Here is a 16,446-nt window from a genome sequence, read left to right on the forward strand (position 1 = left end):
ACTTTAAGAAATTTTTATTTTTATTTATTTTAAGATTTTATTTATTTGAGAGAGAGAGAGCACTTGAACAGTGGAGAGGAGCAGAAGGAGGAGCAGACTCCCTGCTGAGCAGGAAGCCTGACATGGGGCTGATCCCAGGATCCTGGGATCATGACTTGAGCCCAAGGCAGGCCCCCAGGTGCCCCTATGTGCTCTTTTTTTTTTTTAAAGTAATCTCTACACCCACCTTTTGTCTGGAATCAGCATCTTCCAGTAATTCACCAAAATGATCAACACAAAGGGAAAGAGGAGAGGTACCCGCTATATGTCCTCTAGCCCTTTTAGAAAACATGGAGCTGTTCCTTTGGCCACATAGATGCAAATTTACGAGAAAGGTGATATTGTGGACATCAAGAGAATGGGCACTGTTCAAAAAAGAAGCCCCCCAAATGTTACTGTGGCAAAACTGGAAATCTACAGTGTTAGCCAGCGTGCTGCCGGCATTCTTACAAACAAACAAGTTAAGGGCAAGATTCTTGCCAGGAAAATCAATGTAAGTATTGAGCATATTAAGCCCTCAAAGAGCGGAGATAGTTTCCTGCAGGCATGAAGGAAAATGATCAGAAAAAGAAGGAAGCCAAAGAGAAAGGTACTTGGGTTCAACGGAAGCGCCAGCCTGCCCCATCCAGAGAAACACACTTAGAACTGATGGAAAGGAGCCTGAGTTGTTGGAACCCATTCCCTATGAATTCATGGCATGATACATGTAAAAAAAAGGGGGGGGGCACCTGGGTGGCTCAGTCGTTAAGCGTCTGCCTTCGGCTCAGGTCATGGTCCCAGGGTCCTGGGATCAAGCCCCGCATCGGGCTCCCTGCTCCACGGGAAGCCTGCTTCTCCCTCTCCCACTCCCCCTGCTTGTGTTCCCTCTCTTGCTGTCTCTCTCTCTGTCAAATAAATAAATCAAATCTTAAAAAAAAAAAAGAAAAGTCAAGTCAGGACTACCAGAGCAGATGGTGGAAGAAGGGTCAAAGATGAAGGCCTGCTGGACTGAGTCTATGATGTGGATCTGGGAAATCCCCACAAACACCCACTGAGGACGATGTCCCCTGCGAGGGCCCAAGGGATCCTCTGTTCACCAAAGTGATAAGGAATGCCTTGGTGAGGGGCCCCCGCATCACTAACAGGATGGATGGTGGCGCTCCTCTGTCAGCCATGGCCAGTGGGCGCCAGTCAAGGAAGGAGGTGGATGGTGGGGCTGGGTGGGGAGTGAGGGGAACAAGAAGGGCCTTGGGATCAGCCTGGGGTGCTCCACCCATCCTTCAGGTTGCCCAACACGAAGGCCCATGAGGGGTTCAAATCAACAAAAACATCTACTCTCTTTTTTAAAAGTTTTTTTTTATTTTTTTATTTTTATTTTTATTTTTTTAAAGATTTTATTTATTTATTTGACAGAGAGAGACACAGCAAGAGAGGGAACACAAGCAGGGGGAGTGGGAGAGGGAGGAGCAGGCTTCCTGCTGAGCAGAGAGCCTGATGCGGGGCTCGATCCCAGGACCCTGGGATCATGACCTGAGCCGAAGGCAGACGCTTAACGACTGAGCCACCCAGGCGCCCCTATTTTTTATTTTTTTAAAAGATTTTATTTATTATGTTGACCATCTTTTTATCTTTTTTTTTTAAGTAGGCTCCACGCCCAACGTGGGGCTCAAAGTCACAACCCTTAGATCAAGAGTCATTGGATGCTCTACCGACTGAGCCAGCCAGGCACCCCAGTGTTGACCATCTTTTTATGAGCTTGTTTGCCATCCTTATAATCCCTTTGGTGACGTATCTATTCAAATCTTTTCCCCATTTAAAAAAAATTAGGCTTAAAAATATTTTTAAAAATTAAGCTTCTTTTCTTTTTTTTTTTAAATTTTACTAATTTTTTTGACAGAGATGGAACACAAGCAGGAGGAGTGGGAGAGGGAGAAGCAGGCTTCCCGCAGAGCAGGGAGCCCGACGCGGGGCTCAATCCCAGGACCCTGGGATCATGACCCGAGCCGAAGGCAGACGCCCAACGATTGAGCCACCCAGGCGCCCCAATAAATAAAATCTTAAAAAAAAAAATCTTGTTTCTTGGTTTCGCTTTCTCTCTGCCCTTTGCTCATTTGTCTGTTTCTTAAATTCCACATGAGTAAAGTCATATGGTATTTGTCTTTCTCTGACTGACTTACTTAGCATAATATTCTCTAGCTCCAACCATGTGGTTGCAAATGGCAAGATTTCATTCTTTCTTATGGCTGAGTAATATATATATATAAACCACTTCTTCTTTATCCATTCATCTATTGTTGGATACATGGGGGGCTTCCATATCTTGGCTATTGTAGATAATGTTGTTATAAACATAAGGGTGCATGTATTCTTTTGAATTAGTGTTTTTATATTCTTTGGGTAAATACCCAATAGAGCGATTACTAGAAGGCAGTTCTATTTTTGATTTTTCGAGGAACCTCCATACTGTTTTCCAGAGCGGCTGCACCAGTTTGCATTCCCACTGACAGTGCACAAGGGTTCCTTTTTCTCTACATACTTGCCAATACTTGTCTCTTTTGTTTTTGGTTTTACCCATTCTGACAGGTGTGAGGTGATATCTCATTGTAGTTTTGATTTGTATTTTCTTGATGATGAGTGATGTTGAACAGCTTTTCATGTGTCTATTGGTCATCTGGATGTTTTCTTTGGAGAAATGTCTGTTCATGTCTTCTGCCCATTTTTTAAATTGGATTAATTGGTTTTTGGGTGTTGAGTTGTATAAGTTCTTTATATATTTTGGATAAGAACCCAATATTGGAAGAAAAAAAAAAAGAACCCTATATTGGGTATGTCACTTGCCAATATCTTCTCCCATTCTGTAGGCTGCCTTTTAGGTTTTTTAAAAAGATTTTATTTATTTATTTGACAGAGAGACACAGCGAGGGAGGGAACACAAGTGGGGGGGGTGGGAGAGGGAGAAGCAGGCTTCCTGCAGAGCAGGAAACCCGATGCGGGGCTCGATCCCAGGACCCTGAGATCATGACCTGAACCCAAGGCAGACGCTTAATGACTGAGACACCCAGGCGCCCCTTTTTTTTCTTTTAAATATTTTATTTATTGATTGATTGATTTGAGAGAGAGAGAGAGAGAGCACGAGTGGGTGGAGGGGCAGAAGGAAAGGGAGAGGGAGAAGCAGACTCTCCGCTGAGTGGAGAACCTGAGAGATCATGATCTGAGCCAAAGGCAGCCGCTTAACCAACTGAGCCACCTAGGTGCCCCGGTTTAGGAGTTTTTAATGCTTGGAATGAAAAATCACAGGCTGGGTTTTTCGTAAAGTTATTGGTCCATCTCTGGCAGGGCAAGGATCTGCCCTCACCCAGCAAGGTCTTCGAAGTGGGGGGAGCTCCTTCTGTAGGGTGGGACAGTGACGCCCCAACCAGGAGGCAAAAAAGCAAGAAGTATAAGGAGCACCCACCTGCCAGGCCCAGGCACGCCACAAGGCACTTTCAAGTGTTCTCTCACTTAATTCCCACACCTACCCCATGAGGTAGGGATCCCCGTTTTACCAATGAGGATCCTGAGGCTTGGAGGGGTTCATCAAATTTGTCCAAAGTCATAAAGTTCACAAAGTCATGAAGTCTCAAAGCCAGGTCTTCTGGTCTTCCCCACTCTGCCACACTGAATTCTTTCTCTGATCCAGCCTCAGTGTCCCCTAAGAGGTTCACTCTTAGCATCCGTATCCCTTGCTTTGTCCTGTTCCCTCTGACTGAGGGCACTCCACTCCCAGCACTGGTCGCTTCGGGTGCTCTTGGGGCGGGGTCAACACAGGTCCCCCAATGCTCAGCCAGTCCCGGACTATGCTCACTTCCCCAAAGGGTACCCCAGTCTGGGCCATGCCAACGGCCCCGGGGTTCATGCCCAGGAAGAGTACTTCCTTGGGGCCCTGGCAGTAGCAGGTCACCTAGCTGTGGTGAGGCTCCCACGCATACTCCACAGGATTGTAGATGATGCCCACAGGCTCTGAGAATTGCAGTTGGCTCAGTTCAGCACTAAGCCGCAGCTCCTCCTCCAGGAAGCCCTCAGCCACGCTTTGAGGGCAAGGCTGGGGCTCTATCAGGGCACTGGGAGGCTCATGGAGGGGCCCCAGTGGATAAGCCTGGGGCACAGCCATGTCACTGCCCCCTTTTTCAATCCTGTTTAAAACGACCTTCTACCAAGGAGTCTTTCCCAATGGACTCCTCTCCATTTCTACAAGCCTGAGTTCACTCCAGGCTCAGCTGCCCACTTTGCACTCCAATTGCTCCTGAGGGTTTGCCAGGCTCTGGGTGTGTTTCCATCATGTCTGGGCCTCCCATGGGGCAGGGATCAAGGTTCTTCTCCCCCATGGGACCTCGGGGTTGACAGAACAGCTTGATCCATCAACCTGTTCTCCGACCCTAGCCTGGTTCAGCTCTCCACCCGGTTTCTGCCTTTTAGTTTTGTTGACTGTTTCCTTCGCTGTGCAGAAGCAATTGTTCCAACACTCTGTTGAAAAGACTCTCCTACCTCCATCGAATTTCTTTTGCATCTTTGGCAAAAATCAAATGTCAGCATTTGTGTGAGTCTATTTCTGAGCTCCTCTGCCCCATGATATGTGTGTCTGTTCCTTTGCCAGTACCACACTGTCTGGGGTACTGTAGTTTTGTGGGGTTTTTGTTAAGATTTTATTTATTCATTTGAGACACAGAGATACAGAGAGAAAGAGAGCATGAGCACGGGGAGCAGCAGAGGGAGAGGGAGAAGCAGGCTCCTCGCTGAGCAGGGAGCCCGATGTGGGGCTCGATCCCAGGACCCTGGGATCATGACCTGAGCCAAAGGCAGATGCTTAACAGACCGAGCCACCCAGGTGCCCACTGTATATTTCTTTGGTTATCAATTCTACATCGGTTTCCAATGCGATTGAATTTTGTGTGCTGACCTTGTACACTGCAACCATGCTAAGCTTATTCATTAGTTCTAGGAGGGGTTTTTTGTTTGTTTTTCTTTTGTAGATTCCTTGAGATTTTCTACATAGACAATCTTGTTGTCTGTGAATAGAAGCAGTTTAACTTCTTCCTTTCCAATCTGTATGCCTTTTATCTTTTTTTTTTTTTGTAAGCTCTATGCCCAACGTGGGGCCAGAACACTCAGAACCCCATGATCAAGAGTCATTTGCATGCTCCACTGACTTCTAGGCACCCCTTACCTTTTTTTTTAGAGAGGGGGAGAGAGGGCAGGGAGGGGCAGAGGGAGAGGGAGAGAGAGAATCTCAAGCAGGCTCCACGCCCAGCCATGGAGCTCGATCTCACAACCCTGAGATCATGACCTGAGCCAAAATCAAGAATTGGATGCTGAACCGAAGGAGCCAGCCAGGCACCCCCAAGGTCTTTGTTTTCCCAAGAAGTTCCTGAATGGTCCTTGATTGCTTCAGTTTCTTTTCTATGCTCCAATTCAGCATCATACTAAAGATCAGATGATTTGGAGAAAAATTAATTTGTGCAAAACATAACCAAGGAAGATTTAGTTAAATTATAGGTTTTCTTTCTTTTTTTTTTTTTAAAAGATTTATTTATTTATTTGGGAGAGAGACAGAGACCATGTGCCGGAGGGGCAGAGGGAGAGGGAAAGAGAATCTCAAGCAGACTCCGAGCTCAGTGCAGAGCCCAACTCAGGGCTCGATCCCATGATCCCGAGATCATGACCCGAGCCGAAACCAAGAGTTGGAAGCCCAACCGACTGCACCACCCAGGTGTCCCTATAGGCTTTATTTCAGCACACTCGGTTGATAATAAAATTCATAATTCAAGTAACATCCAGAGGTCTCTAAGCATTTAATGGTTAGAGAAGACCAAACCTATTTGGGGTAGATCATAGAACTGGCCCTAATTCTCCACTCTTCCCTATATCCATGCCCATGTGCACTGTGACTTCAACAGTTTCTCCCATCAAGAGGTGGAGTCTACTTTTTCACCCTTTGAATCTCAGCTGGCCTTGGACTTGCTTTGGCCTATAGGACAGTAGCAATGTGATGTAAGCAGAGGCTTGAGACAGGCTTACACATGCTGCTCTTGGGAACTCTAAGCCTAGGCTAGACTGCTGGAGCAGGGTTGAGCCAAGCCAACAGAGGCCGCTCTTAGACTTACCCGCCTGCCATCTGCCAGATATGTGAGCAAGGCCATCCTTTACCCTCCAGCCCCAACTGAGAAGGTACCCGAACCACCCAGCTAACCCACAGAATCATGAGAAATAATTTAAGGTTTATTGTTTTAAGTCATTAAAGTTTGGGGACTGTTTGTTATGCAGCAAAAGCCAGCTAATAGGGGCGCCTGGGGGCTCAGATGGTTAAGCATCTGCCTTCAGCTCAGGTCATGATCTCCAGGTCCTGGGATTGAGCCCCGTGTCGGGGCTCAGCAGGGGGTCTGCTTCTCCCTCTCCCACTCCCTCTCACCTTGCTTGTGCTCTCTCTGTCTTTCTCAAATGAATAAATAAAATCTTAAAAAAGCCAGTTAATAGACAATTCTAGAATGATTTATATAACACCAACATGAAAATGGAAAAAGATATTTTTAAGTAACCCCTTGCTGTCGTTCAAACATCATCAAAAAAATCTTTGCATAAAGCTTCTTTTTGGAAATGAAGGAAAAGTTTATTTCTTTTTTTTAAGATTTTATTTATTTATTTGACAGAGAGAGAGACAGCGAGAGAGGGAACACAAGCAGGGGGAGTGGGAGAGGGAGAAGCAGGTTTCCCAGGGAGCAGGGAGCCCGATGTGGGGCTCGATCCCGGGACCCTGGGATCACGACCCGAGCCAAAGGCAGACGCCCAACGACTGAGCCACCCAGGCGCCCCTAAATAAAATCTTAAAAAAAAAAATTTAAGGTGTTTGCACTTCAAAAGACACTAAGAAAAGGAAAAGACAGTGCTTGCTTTGGCAGCACATACACTAAAATCGGAACAATACAGAGAAGATTAGCGTGATTGACACACAAATTCGTGAAGTGTTCCATATTTTTACAGAAAAAAAGTAATACCCATTAAAATGATAAAATTAAGGGCTCAAGCCGGCAGAGCAAGTGACTCTTTTAAAACAATTTTTAAAAATATTTTATTTATTTGTCAGAGAGAGAGAGAGAGAGAGGACAAGCAGGGGGAGCGGCAGGCAGAGGCAGAGGGAGAAGCAGGCTTCCCACCGAGCAGGGAGCCCGATGCGGGGCTCGATCCCAGGACCCTGGGATCATGACCTGAGCCGAAGGCAGACGCTTAACCGACTGAGCCACCCAGGCGCCTTCATAGGCTAGTATTCATAGCAGCGTTATTCATAAGAACAAAAATCCAGAAACTATCCATATGTCTATTACTGATGAACAGATAAAATGTGGCACTTCCGATACACAATGGATTCCTATCAGCAATAAAAAGGAACAGAACACTGACAACGTGGATGAACCTCAACAACATTACACTAAGTGAAAGAAGCTGGATACAAAGTTCCATATGTTGTATGAGTCCATTTATATGAAATGTCCATAAAAGGCAAATCCATAGAGACAGAAAGGTCAGTGGTTGCCTGCGACTGGGGGTCGGGAGTGGGCAGTGACTGCAAGTGGGCTCGCAGGAAATTTTGGAGCTGATGGGAAAGTTCTGAAAGTGGCTTGTGATGATGTTGGCACGAGGCTATAAATGTACTAAAAATCATCGAACTGTACACTAACAATGGGTGAACTTTGTGATATGGAAGCTGTACGCTGATGAAACTATAAAATGTGCCCAGTGCCAGGAAAGACGGGCAGGTTTTATCTTGCCCCTGCAGCCCCGGCACCTCCAACCACAGTGTGTGTGGCCGGAAACCAAGACCAGGGTTCACCCTCACGCCACAGATGAGAGAGAGGGAGCTGGGGGGTGCTGCAGCCGCGGCTGTTCTCCTGACCGGACACCGCCAACCTCCCCAAGGCCTGGCCATTAGAAATGTGAGGAGCTTCTCCAGAAGTCTTTCCGACAAAATCTTTCTTTCTCTTGGCTTGAAATCCGACTTTTCCAGGCTTCCACAAATATACCAGGGTTTCTGTACTATCTCCCTGTTTCCCCCCCAGTCATTACCGATGACAAGTGGGGTATGGCCACATCAATTTCTTCCTCTTTTTAAAAGATTGTATTTATTTATTTGAGGGAGAGAGAGAGAGAGAGAGCATGAGCGGGGTGAGGGGCAGAGGGAGAAACAGACCCCCCGCCAAGTGGGGACCCCGATGCGGGGCTCGATCCCAGGACCCTGGGATCATGACCTGAGCCGAAGGCAGTCGCTTAACCGACTGAGCCACCCAGGGGCCCCCACACCAATTTCTTAAACCAAGAAGGGATCACAGGTACTGCCGGGCCTTAACACCATCAAAAAGACCTTTTGTTTGCCTTTGGGAAGAAATTCCCATTTCCCCCAAAAAGGTCTTCTGAAGTTTTGCCCCAAATCTCCTTAGCCCCCCAGCAGATGTCCCTAAAATGTTATCTGGAAAGTGGGAGTTACCTCTCTTCTCTCCTTCCTCCTCAGTCTGTGACATCTTCACACCCGTTCTTTTTTTTTTTTTTTAAACTAGAAGTTTGTTCCTCTTCATTGTCTTTACCTAGACCACCCATCCCTCCACCCTCCTCTCCTCGGGTAACCACCAGTTTTTTCTCTGTACTTATGAGTCTGTTTTGTTTTGTCTTGTTTTTTGTTTGTTCCTTTTTGTTTTTTAGATTCTACATATACGTGAAACCATAGGGTATCTGCCTTTTCTCTGTCTGACTCATTTCACTTAGCATTATACCCTCTAGGTTCGTCTATGTTGTTGCAAATGGCAAGAGCTCATTCTTTTTTTTTTTTTTTTAGATTTTTTATTTATTTATTTGAGAGAGAATGAGATAGAGAGAGAGCATGAGAGGGGGGAGGGTCAGAGGGAGAAGCAGACTCCCTGCTGAGCAGGGAACCGATGCAGGACTGGATCCCGGGACTCCAGGATCATGACCTGAGCCGAAGGCAGTCGCTCAACCAACTGAGCCACCCAGGCTCCCCAGAGCTCATTCTTTTTTTATGGCTGAGTAATTCTCCATTATATATATGTACCACATCTTCGTTATCCATTCATCTATGGTTGGACCCTTGGGTTGCTTCTGTATCTTGGCTATTGCAAATAACGCTGCAATAAACATGGGAGTGTGTATATATTTGCGAGCCAGTGTTTTGGTTTTCTCTGGGTAAATACCCAACAGTGGAATTACTGGATCATATGGTTTTTTTATTTTTAACATTTTGAGGAAACTCCATACTGTTTTCCACAGGGGCTGCACAAGTTTGCATTCCCACTAACAGTGCACAAGGTTTCCCTTTTCTCTGCATCCTCGCCGACACCTGGTGTTTCTTGTCCTTTTTTTAATAATTATTCTTTTTTTTAAGGTTTTTATTTATTTATTTGATAGAGAGACAGCGAGAGCGGGAACACAAGCAGGAGTGGAAGAGGGAGAAGCATGCTTCCAGCCAAGCAGGGAGCCTGATGCAGGGCTGGATCCCAGGACCCTGGGATCATGACCAGAGCCGAAGGTAGATGCTTAACGACTGAGCCACCCAGGCGCCCTCTGTCTTTTTGACAGTAGCCATTCTGACGGATGTGAAGTGAGATCTCACTGTAGGTTTGATTCGTTACTTCCCTGATGATGAGTGATGTTGAGCATCTTTCCATATGTCTGTTCTTCACACCCATTCCTGCTTCTGTGGATCTCCGGAGCCCCAGAGGATGACATGGATATATTCTGAGATTATGTCCTTCCTCCTTTTTTTATGTGAAAAAAAAAAATGTTCTTTCTTTTATAAAATGATGGTGAGAAGTTAGAAGTTGAGGCTTTGTCAGTTTGTTAATGTCTTAAACTTGGCAAGGTGGAGAGTTTGGCCAACCTGTGCCCCCTCCCACACACTCACATACACGGCTACACCTGGTTTTTTGGGGGGGATTCATTAGTCCAAAAAAATGTGGCTAGTATCCACATTATATATCTAAATTTTCTTACACTTTAGAAACTCATGTAATATTTATCATAAAATAATTTATAATAGGGACACCAGGGTGGCTCAGTAGGTTAAGTGTCTGCCTTCGGCTCAGGTCATGATCCCAGGGTCCTGGGATTGAGTCCTGAATTGATTTCCTTGCTCAGAGGGGAGCCTGCTTCTTCCTCCACCTGCCACTCCCCCTGCTTGTGCGCACTCTCTCTCTCTGACAAATAAATAAACTTTAAAAATAAAGAAAATTATTTATAATGAAGTCACCGATATTCTCCATATTTTCTCTCAAAAATGGCAACTTTTATAGAAGGGTGGATCTGCTAAAGGAAAAACAGGAAAAAACAGGTGTGCCTGGGTGGTTCAGCCGGTTAAGCGTCCGACTCTTTTTTTTTTTATTTTTTTTATTTTTTTTTTTTTAAAGATTTTTTTTTATTTGAGAGAGAGAGTGAGAGAGAGAGAGAGCACAAGAGGGGGGAGTGGGAGAGGGAGAAGCAGACTCCCCGCCGAGCAGGGAGCCCGATGCGGGACTCGATCCCGGGACTCCAGGATCATGACCTGAGCCGAAGGCAGTCGCCTAACCAACTGAGCCACCCAGGCGCCCTAAGCGTCCGACTCTTGATTTTGGCTCAGGTCATGATCTTGGGGTCGTGGGATCAAGCCCTGCATCAGGCTCCACGCTCAGTGTGGAGCCTGCTTGAGATTCTCCCTCTCCCTCTGCTCCTCCCCCGGCTCGTGTGATCTCTCTCTCTCTAAAATGGATAAATAAAATCTTTCTTTAAAATAGGAAAAAACATAATAATGGCCAAAAGTTGGGTCTGGTGCCAGGCACTGCTTCAAGAAAATGGCCAGAGGCAATCGTGGATGAATGAAATGAAGAAGAAGAGCAAGCTGGAGGTGCCCACCACCCCAGGGCGGTGCTGGGCAAGCAGGAATCTCCATCTCTCAGAGCTTAGAGCACTGCTAAGAAAGTGGAGGTCCTGTGTTTGATTTTACGTTTTCTGCTGTGGGACCCAAGGCTATCACCCTTCTCCTGTAACCCCACAAACACATAACAACAGAGAAAAGAACAAGACTTCTGGGAACGGTGGGACTTGAGGCACAGGTGACCACGAGGAGGTATTATCTAAGTGCCAAGAAGTAAATAATATGTAATGTAACAGTGATGATGGTGATGATGGTGATGGCAGAAAAAAAATGTAGAACTTGGACTCCTGGCTAGGGCGAACTCATTTAATCAACTGCATGGGATCTAATCCCAGCTGCTAATGTCCAAATGTTGTTCTTTGGTGGCCCCATTCTTTGCTTTCTACCATTTTTTTTTTAAGATTTTATTTATTTATTTGAGAGGGAGACAGAGAGAGAGCTCGTGCGCACGCACGCACACACACACACACACACACACACGGGAGTTGGTGGGGAGCAGCTGAGGCAGAGGGAGAAGCAGGCTCCCCGCTGAGCAGGGAGCCCAACGCCCGGCTCAATCCCAGGACCCTGGGATCATGACCTGAGCCCAAGGCAGAAGCTTAACCGACTGAGCCACCCAGGCGCCCCTCTATCTTTTTTTTTTTTTTAACTCTATTTCCAAAATGTTTGTGTCTCTGGTCCGACTGCGATAAAGGGAAATAGCTATCCCAGCCCCCGGGGGTTCAGCCCAGAGCCTGCTCTTTATCTTGCACACGCTGTGTCCTTCCCCTGGGATGAATTTCTGCAGATGAGAGGCTGGGCATTTCATTATCCTTACACACTGCCTGGCAGACTGCCTTGCGCAACAAGGTTTCTAATAAATGTGCTTTGGAAAACAACTTCTGGAGGACTGCAAGGGAGCAGACGGGGGGAGCATTCAGTGGCCGAGGAAGGCCTAAAATCTATGCCATGTCTCCGGGGCAGATTTTAAACACATGTCAACTGGTTAGTAAAGGAATCAGTTAAAGGGACAAGTCTTCAGTGAGATCCCAGTATGTTTTCCCCTTTGATTCCCATCAGACATTGACTTTGGCTACTCATTTTCCCAGAGAGTAGCAGCAGGAATCTCTCCGTGGCCCAGACTTTGCCAAGAGGGGGCCTTCAGGAGGTTACTCTGCGACAGGGCGTAGTGGATGCGGTTTCCCCATTAAAGAGCCTGAACCTGATTTCTTCTCTCTTACAGGAGTGTGAAGGGTGGTGTCATGGGGAGCAGAAAGGAGGAGAAGGGGGACCAGTAGGGAGTAGGGGGAGAGCTGGGGGAGCAGCGGGTTTCCTCCCAGCTGTCACCCAATTAGAAAGCCGGAGATTTATCAGAAGGCGAGAAGACTCACAGGGCCAGGCCAAGGGTTCTCTTTGTTCTACCTCTTTTCCCATGCCAGAACCAAAGGGGAAAAAAACCCAAAACACGTCAAAGGACAAGAATTAATGGTGTCAAATAAATACCATTAGGGACAGAGGCTTCTCAGTCTGTGATAAGAGCTGTGCTGCTCGGCCTGGGGCTGAAGTTCATGGTGCTTTGGGCAGAGGCAAGCCGCTGATGCCTCCTGGGAGTGAAATCCACAACTATCAGACCAGGAAAAGGTGAATTAGGGTCTGAGAGACAAACGCATCGCCGTCCACATTTATAGGAAAGCAATACATTATCCATCAGGCACCCAACCTCTACCTTCCTCCATCTTTTGGTCTGACCGGCCCCAAACGCCGTGGAGGGAACACAAAAATATGAGTCGCTCATTATTCCTGTCCTCACATTGCTTCCAGCCTTCGCAGGGAGCTCATCCCCGTCCAAAGAGAGAACCAGCCAAGTGAGGACCGGAGCCGGGAGTCAGGACAAAGGGCAATGTGTGACCGAGGACGCGGAGACATGGGGCAGGTGGCATGCAAAATGCCTTGGAACTACTGGCAAATAATAGATCACCTGCAATAATTACTCTCTTGTAAATAATAAATCACTCACAGGTAAAAGTGTGTGTATTTAGCCTGTGCATCAGCATCAGACTCTAAAGGTGTCAGGCTTGGGGCGCCGGGGTGGCTCAGTCGGTTCAGCGTCTGACTTTTGATTTCGGCTCAGGTCACGATCTCAGGTCATGATCTCAGGGTCATGAGATTGATCCCAGAGTCAGGAGTTAGGCTCAGGGCTCAGGGCGGAGTCGGCTTCTCTCCCTCTGCCCCTCCCCCCTGCTCCCGCACGCGTGTTCTTTCTCTCAAATAAATAAATCTTTAAAAATAAATAAATAAAGGTGTCAGGCTCAATTCTCCAGTCCATAATTTATATTCATATGATTGTTCTCATATTTGACTTGAGAACATTATTTGGATGAAACAATTTGTTTCATCTCTGATGACAGTTGATTTTCCTTTCCCTAGCTGCCCTCCCTCCACCCCATCCTCTCCTCCAGCTCAGGGCACTCTGCATTCCCATCATTTTCTGGAATGTCTCCCTAACCAGCAGTGAACTCACAAGGGCGGGTCTCCCTCCTGTCTGTACTCTGTCTCCCACCCCAAGGAGGTTCAGCACTGGCCCGGCCCTTTGCAAGGAAGGAGACTGGGTGGGGGGTGGAAATCTTTGGAGTGCATCATTCACACCTTCGTTTAGTCACTCATCCAATAACTATTTTTTAAAAGATTTTATTTATTTATTTATTTATTTATTTATTTATTTATTTTTTGAGAGAGAGAGAGAGAGCATGAGGCAGGGGGAGGGGGAACAGTGGGAGAGGGAGAAGCAGGCTGCCCCGCTGAGCAGGGCTCAATCCCAGGACCCCGAGATCATGACCCAAGGCAAAGGCAGACGTTTAACCAACTGAGCCACCCAGGCACCCCAATAGCTATTTTTTTAAAATTTTAAATAGACTCCACGCCCAGTATGGGGGTTGAACTCACAACCCTGAGATCTCGAGTCGCAGGCTCGAGCCAGCCAGGCGCCCCTCTAGTAGCTATTCCTTTAATGTCTCCCATATACCTGATATTGTGAAATAAGGCTGAAAGTCTTGCCCACTTACTGCTTACAGAGGAGGAATACATGAGTTCATGAGGAGGCAACAGAACCTGAACTCAGCGTGCCCGGGAAGGAGTTCCGGGGAGAGTGGGATCTCAGCTAAGATCTGAAGAATGAATAGGAGTTCGCTAGATGAATGGGCTGAGAGGCTGGGTAATGGGAGCCAGAGTTAAGAGGACAGGGGCCCAGCCTTATTTGTGCTGACTCTGTGACCTTGAGCAAACAAGTCACCTCTATTTTCTGAATCTGTTTTCTCATGAGTAAAATGGGGACAAAATAGCCCCCTTGTGGGTTTGTTGTGAAGGTTAAGGGGGAGAATGTAGATAGAGCATCCGACAGAGTGCCTGGCACGTAGTAGATGTTCAGTAGACATCTGATGGAGTAGAGCCTGCTTCTCCCTCTCCCTCTGCCACTCCCCTGCTTGTGCTCTATCAAATAAATAAATGAAATCTTTAAAAGATATTTGTTGAGGGGCGCCTGAGTGGCTCAGTCGTTGGGCATCTGCCTTCGGCTCAGGTCGTGATCCCAGGGTCCTGGGATCGAGCCCCGCATCGGACTCCCTGCTCCGCGGGAAGCCTGCTTCTCCCTCTCCCACTCCCCCCTGCTTGTGTTCCCTCTCTCACTGTGTCTCTCTGTGTCAAATAAATAAATAAAATCTTCTAAAAAAAATATTTGTTGAATTTTGATTAGCTGGGTCTAATGCATTCCATAAATTTTATAGGTGGTCCTCTCCCGCCTAAGATTGAATCCCAAACTCTTGTGTGGTAACTTCATTGAACTACTTGAGAAAAATAATTGGGTATGGAGGAAGGGGGTGTCACCTACCGCATCACTTCAATCCCTCCACAATATTAGGTTTTTCCCCTTGAGGCCCCTGACCAATCCATGGCTCTGTGAGCCACACGAATACTTGCACACCTGGCTGTGTGTGAGTGCGCATGTAAAGTATATACACACATTTGTTTGCCTGAGTTTCTGGAGATCTCTCAGCCTTGTGGTTCAGCTTGCCCTCTGCAACGGGGGGATGGATTTGTTTGCTATTTCAATGAATATTGGACACAAACCTACTTGCTGCTTAATCAAAATATGCAATGGAAAGTCTCAGCCTGAAATTCAATGTTCATTTGGGCAGGGAAATAATCCTTTTAATAACATTGCATTAGAGAATGTCTTTGAAAGTCTTCAGCAGAAACCACATATCTTTTTAAGACTTATTTATTTATTTGAGGGGCGCCTGGGTGGCTCAGTCGTTAAGCGTCTGCCTTTGGCTCAGGTCATGATCCCAGGGTCCTGGGATCAAGCCCTGTTCCACGGGGAGCCTGCTTCTCCCTCTCCCACTCCCCCTGCTTCTGTTCCCTCTCTCACTGTGTCTCTCTCTGTCAAATAAATAAAATCTTTTTTTAAAAAGACTTTATTTATTTATTTGAGATAGATAGCTTCCTGCTGAGCAGGGAGCCTCACGCAGGGCTCGATCCCAGGACCCTGGGATCATGACCTGAGCCAAAGGCAGACACTTAAGCTTAACCAACTGAGCCACCCAGGCACCCCAAAATCACGTATCTTTATACAAGGAAGGACTTCCCCTCACCCAATGCCAACAAGTTGCTGATGGAAATTATGTATTTTAACGTTATGGATTTGGTTTGAAACCAAGCAAACATTATGACTACTCTTTGGCAGTGGAAAGAGCTCTGTAATACACTGAGTGTATATATTCAAATAATCAGGCAATTTTTACACTTTCTCTCTAGATCTTGAAGAATGCTGTTTCTACATTTAAAATTATACAGCACCTTCAACTGGTTATGCAGACTAATAAGTAGATACTCAAATACTATACTATCACTTGCCCATAATATACCTTGTAGTGAACAGTTCCCCTGGTGAAGCCTCATAATTGCTTAAAGAAACCTTTCTTGGGGCACCTGCGTGGCTCAGTCAGTTAAGTGTTTGTCTTTGGCTCGGGTCATGATCCCGGGGTCCTGGAATCGAGCCCCGCATCAGGCTCCCTGCTCAGCGGGAAGCCTGCTTCTCCCTCTCCCACTCCCCCTGCTTGTGTTCCCTCTCTCACTGTGTCTCTCTCTGTCAAATAAATAAATAAAATCTTAATAAATAAACAAATAAATAAATAAATAAATCGATTACAAGATATTTTATTCCAATTAGTTGTTTTCATTTCAACACATGGTTTCTTTCTTCTGGGAAAATATATCTTTGGGATGAGGCTCAGAAGCTGCCTGGCCACTCAACCACACTCTAGCCTGGTAACTATTTTGACTCTCTTTGAAACCCGAAGGGCTAAGGCATTTAGGGCTTTCACAGCAGATATTCAGAACCTTAAGGAGGGAGGAGAGACTCTGTTTGGTACCTGGCCTCACCCGGCGCCAAATACCTTGCACTGCTATAATTCTTTTGTAATTCAAATTTTACAGAGAAGTTCATCTAT

At 46.4% G+C, this 16,446-nt stretch overlaps 2 pseudogenes; one reads left to right on the forward strand and one right to left on the reverse strand.

Moving 5' to 3' along the window:
- Positions 1-3,627: 3,627 nt before the first annotated feature.
- LOC116646039 lies at positions 3,628-4,445 on the reverse strand (annotated as a pseudogene).
- Positions 4,446-6,934: 2,489 nt separating this feature from the next.
- Positions 6,935-7,028, forward strand: LOC116646202 (annotated as a pseudogene).
- The last annotated feature ends 9,418 nt before the right edge of the window (positions 7,029-16,446 follow it).

The sequence above is a fragment of the Phoca vitulina genome, unplaced genomic scaffold (genome assembly GCF_004348235.1).
Source record: "Phoca vitulina isolate PV1807 unplaced genomic scaffold, GSC_HSeal_1.0 scaffold35, whole genome shotgun sequence".
Classification (NCBI taxonomy): domain Eukaryota; kingdom Metazoa; phylum Chordata; class Mammalia; order Carnivora; family Phocidae; genus Phoca; species Phoca vitulina.